Source organism: Psammomys obesus, unplaced genomic scaffold (assembly GCF_907164565.1).
Source record: "Psammomys obesus unplaced genomic scaffold, mPsaObe1.curated_primary_1811, whole genome shotgun sequence".
NCBI lineage: Eukaryota > Metazoa > Chordata > Mammalia > Rodentia > Muridae > Psammomys > Psammomys obesus.
In genome coordinates, this window is record NW_026596120.1 from 4,237,896 (window position 1) to 4,243,970 (window position 6,075).

Sequence of the window (6,075 nt, forward strand, 5' to 3'; positions counted from 1 at the left end):
GCTTCCCCAGGAACTGAATCTGCCTCTTAGCAGATTGTTTTTTTCTTGTGATTTCCCTGTTTACCAACTTTCCACTCAAGATGAAGTCTCTCAAAGAAGCAAAGGGCTTGAGGCAATTTAATTTATACACACCATATGTGTGCTTTAAGATAAAACTAGAGGCGCCACCCACTACTGCCACCACAGACTCTTCTGGGCTTTCTTCTATCTGCGCCAGCATGAGTGATGAGGCCTTTCCTGATTCCGTCATTGAGGTCAGCTCTTATCTGACTGACGTCGGTAAACTCTGCCAGAACTGCCTCCAGAGAGGGCTCACTATAGGCAAATGGATATTACATGATGATGGAAGTGAAACAGGTTTCTGGAAAGCTCATTCACAGAAGCAAATGTATGTGCATGTTTAACACTGTCACTAAATCATCCAAGTTTCCTTTAGTTGTAAGTGTGAAATAGGCTCATGACACACTGATTAACAACTTGTCAGAATCCAGTGACACATACACACACATACATACAACACACACACACACACACACACACACACACACACCCCATACACATACACATAAACACACCCCCTCACACTCTATTGTGTGAAACAGTTTTATTCTAAATAGGCAGCAGGGACAACAGAAGTCTCTGAAAACAAGTCAAAACTGGAGCATCAAGAAAGCTTTCCAGGGTTAAGTGAGTCTTGTCAGTCTTCTGTGAACATACTCCAGCTGCAGTACGATTTGGTAGCACCAGACTGCACTCTACCCTGGATTTTACACCGTCAAAGAAAGAGAATAGCCAAAGCACTAAAGACAATAGCGTTCCTAGGGGAAGGACTTGACAGAGCTTGGGCTTAGGTTGCTATAGCATACTCTACATTTATTCTTGAAGCTTACAAATAAGAATAAAAGAACTGGATCTGTTCAAAGCCACCAAGAGAACCGACTCCTTGAGCCAGGTATGGCCCTTACCAAAGACCATCTATTCCATATGCTGTCCTGAAGCTGGCGTTTGCCACTTTGTTAGTTCATTGCTCTCTTTCACCCTCCTCCATATTTATTCCACTCTTTCAACCCCCCAGCACTATGTAGGAGGAAAAGAAGGATAGAGGGGAGAATCATTATTCTTAGACTACTTCCTCCCGGTTAGGGTCATCGATTTCCTTGGAGCAGGTTTGATCTTCGCCATCAGGGTATTCATTTTTTTTTGTTTTTCTTTCGTGTCTTTGCCCACAACAAACTGCAGCCAACTACAATAACAGAAACCAGCAACAATAGCAGCAGCAGGAGAAAGAAGAGAAGGAAGAACAGGGGGAGGAGCAGTAACCACCACAGCCCCTTCAGCTGTCAGGACTCTCAAGAGTCCCCAGAATTCCAAATGTCATACACCTGTGGAAAATATCTCCAGCTGGCAACATAATAATATTGCTCACCTATATATGAGTGACTGCTGAAGTGACCTCATTGAAAAACGTAACCTCCAAGATGTAAGCCTCCACTTTACAATACTCTTCTCCCTCATTGTGAGTACAGAAGCAGTGGCATTTGTCATCTAAGTCTGACTGATGCTTCAGTTAGAAAGCTCAACTTATCCCACAACACCTTTTATGAAGCCCATGTTCACTGTACTAGAATTGATCCAGTCCTAGATTTTGCCACCGCTGCTGGGATAGTGCACAAAGACAGAGTATTGTATATCAAAGCATTGCCCTGCTGTTTCTGTTAGTTGTTTGTATTGTGGCATTTTCCTAAGAATCAGTGAAACTAAAGTAGGGCTCTTCTGGCTCCCATGTGTTGGGGGCCAGATCTTCACTTAATAGTTGAGGTTTGGGCTCTAACTGTGACATCATCAATATTACTCCACTTCATCACTTGCTGGGGTGGAAGAAAGCTGTGGTTGTGACATAGTGAGATTGCAAATGGCAGGCCAAACACTCCACACAGTTATTCCTAGTGGCTGCCACTTGGAACAACAGAAAAGGATTATCCTTTCAGTCTTTATTATTACATTCTTGTGGTAAAATCCTATTGACAATTTCATGCCCCACCCCTAGCCCTATTTCTTCTGTTATCTTAAGTGCTTCTTAACTGCTTTTTTGGGGTCCCTGAAACCGCTACCTCTGTAGTAACCTTTGCTCTCACTGCCCTTGAGAAGACACAAGTGCCTCCAGATTGATTTTCCACCCAACACTTCCTCCCAAAACAGAATGTTCTTTCACTATGGCATGGTGTGAGAAGATAAATGAGAAATAAGTAACAGGGTACCCTCCATTGTCTTCAACGTTAGAAGGTGACCCCCATCCATCTCTTAGTGTTTTGACAAGCTGACAGAAATATTGTTAACTATTGTCATTTATGAAGACCGCCCTCATTCTTTTCATTTCTTTCTCGTGAATTATAGAGGTTTCCTGACCTTGCCTATCTCAAGTGCAGAAGTCAGTCTTTACTAGCATCTATTCCAGAGGAACAAAGCAGCTTATCACCATCAATTACGAGGCAAAATATACTTGCAAACAGAGGATAGTTCCACAAAGAAGACTGCTGGAATGATAAGCATAAGAATAGTGAGAGAGATAATGCCTCCATATCATACCATATCATATCATATCATCATATCATATCATATCATATCATATCATATCATATCATTTCATATCATATCATATCATATCATATCATATCAATCATATCATATCATATCATACCAAACCATCCGCAGCCCCACAGAAGGGCATGACATTCTTTACAGAAAATACAAATACTGTATGAGTCTGTTTTCTTATTTAAGTAACTACTTTTTTAGTGCCAGTCTGCCCTAGGGCTTATGCTTTTCCACACTTTCCAAATGTATAAATGTGAATTAAAATAGCATTCTAAGGGTATTTTAAGTCAGGTCGTGCTCTTCCAGGATAAAGTTAAAGTATTAAATTTTTAATAGTGATGATGCAGGATATAATTGAAAAGATGATTAATCATATAATTAATAAAATACCCACTTTTGGGATAGTGAATGAAGTAAGAAATCTTGCTTTTATAAATCCTTCATGAGAAAAATCTCACTTTTTCTCAGAAATAGATAGGTGCTTAAAAGTCCAACATTGACATTGCATTAAATCAGTAAGATTTGTACTCATGTGCTTTCCTAACTGAAAAAAAAAATAGAGAGTGTGTATTAAACACATTGAAATTGAAAAGCAACATTTGAAAAAAATATATTTCCTGTGTTTCCTTGAAAGTAGCAACTTTTCTTGGGTTGTATGTATTTTCCCTTCTAGTGTCTTTTGTAACGCTGGGTTTGTGTGTAGGTGTTGTTGAAATTTGTTTTTGTCATTGAATATCTTGTTTTCTCCGTCTATGAGGATTGAGAGTTTTGCTGGGTATAGTAGCCTGGGCTGACACCTGTGTTCTCTTAGGTCTGCATGATATCCGTCCAGTGAAATTTGTAGATAAATGGTGGGACCTGGAAAGCATCATCTTGAGTGAGCTGTCCCAGAAGCAGAAAGACACACACGGTATATACTCACTCATATGGACATGTAATATAGGATAAACCTACTAAAATCTGTACATCTAAAGAAACTAATCAAGAGAGAGGACCCTGACTAAATGGCTCAATCCCCATCCTGAAAGGTAAAGAGGAAGGACATCAGAAGAAGAAGAAACCAGGAAAAAAGCTAGAAACCCACCAGAGAGGGCCTCTGAAAGGCTCTGCCCTGCAGAATATCAAAGCAGATGCTGAGACTTATGGCCAACTGTTGGGCAGTGTGCATGGAATCTTATGAAAGAAGTGGAAAATAGGAAGAGCTGGAGAGGACAGGAACTCCACAAGGAGAGCAACAGAACCAGAAAATTTGAACACAGGGGTTTTCCTAGAGACTCATACTCCAACCAAGTACCAGGCATGGAGATAACCTAGAACTTCTGCACAGATATAGCCCATGGCAGTTTAGTGTCCAAGTGGGTTACATAGTAATGGGAAGAGGGACTGCCTCTGACATAATTTGATTGGCCTGCTCTTTGATCACCTCCCCCTGAGGGGGGCGCAGCCTTACCAGGCCACAGAAGATGACAATGCAGCCACTTCTGATGAGATCTGATAGACTAAGATCAGAAGGAAGAAGAGGAAGACCTCCCATATCAGTGGACTTGGGGAGGGGCATGTGTGAAGAAGGAGGAGGGAGGGAGGGATCGGGTGGGGAGGAGGAAGGGGTTTTTGGGGGGATACAAAGTGAATAAAGTGTAATTAATAAAAAAAAAAGAAAAAAGAAAGAAAAAATTAGTGTGTTTTATGTGAAAATGCTGGCAGAAATCTTTGGATACTCCTGGTTTGTGTACATGTCTATGTTCATGTGTTCCAACATGCATGTAAATAAAACAGTTTGCTTAAGATAAGGCAATGAAATAATCATCTACTATACTATAATTAAAAGGAAAATTAGAAATATACTATTTCATGAAGGGTAAAGCAGGTCATCAACTACTGCTCAGGCAATTTCTGCTTAACAAGATTCATTAGTTGTCAGTCTTTATTTTTCTTAAATTAGTAGACAAAAATCACAGTACTTCTTCTTACTTGTGCTCATTTCAACAATTTGTTGAATTTATTGAGATTCAATAAATCTACATGTGGTTCTGTAAGTGAATGTAAACAGTGAAATCAGGGCTCCTGTAGCATTGACCAGGGAGCAATGTAAGTTCCTTAGCTTATTGCCAGTTACTTCTTCTAAGCAGTGATTGAGATTTTGTCTCCGGCCATGCGGTCTGTATGCAAATATGATGAACAGACTTATAAGAGGCTCTAAAATAAGAAGGAATGAAGAGGTTTGCATGAGCATGCTGAATGGCAAATTCAGAGGCCCCAAACTGTAGGAACAATGGAAAACTGTTGAGCAAACTAGAAAATATTCGATTCAGAGATTTTCCTTCTAAAATCTAGAATTTCATAAGGAAAAGAACATTTCATTTCAGGGTACACCAGACATACATTTGCTAACGCAGTAGATATATGTGTAATCACACTTCACACAGTGACTTAATTCCCTTAGCCTCCGCCTCTCCATATTCCTGTTTCCTTCCACTGTCATTCCAACTACTTTAATGTAGCTTAGTGAGGAATACTGAAGGGAGGAACCCCAGCTGAACACAGATGGAAGGCTTTGTCCACGAGCTTTTCCCAAGTCATAGGAAGCATGTGTTTTTGGAACATGTATTATACAAAAGTAAAGTTGCTTTAATCCCATGTGATGGGGTTAGTAGGGATGATAAAACTAGAGAAATGGAACTCTGAAGAATATCCACTTATTTAAATTCAGATGTTTGACTTTGAGAGGCAGTCCCTTTAAGCTTCTACATGAAATAATATGAACAAATTTCAAAGTGACAAAATGGTGCAAAACTTTGGACTATTTTAAGTAATTTCATTAATTGAAAACTGTCATCAAATAAGTCATGATTAAGAAAATATATTGCAGACCTTGAAGGAAGTCCCTCCCTGCAGGATGACCCTATTAATTAAAGTAGGAGGATACTGGAGAAATAAAGAGAATAGGCATCAATACAATATGGAATGGACCAAGTGATGTTATGCCTCTGAAACCAAGCAGGAGTAGTTTCCCCAAGGACAGAGCCAATAATCTCAAATGTAAAAGAAAGTCTATTGAGATCACAAGTGTATTGAGATCTAAGTAACCTCAAGGTCAAGAGATGGGCTGAACTGCCAGGGTATAAACAATTAGAAAAACGTTAGGGGTTAAGGGATAAATGATAAATCCACTGACACATTTCTAATGAATTTTCATCACCAGTACACAACAGAGTCTTTATTCACAGAAGTATGCCTTCTAGGACAGCAGAGGTCACTGCCACCTACGCTTCCTTAGGCACTGAACTTTGTGTCTATTGACTGAAGCACACTCATCTGCTCCTACCGTCGGATATTTCTATCAACCTCCCACAGTATTTGGTAATTAAATACACCTATCATTCTCAAACTGAAGGATTTAGCCTTTAGTGACACCTAAGTTCTCTCAGATTCCACAAAATATTAATCATCAAAGATAGCATATACCCTTTTGAAGTGCTC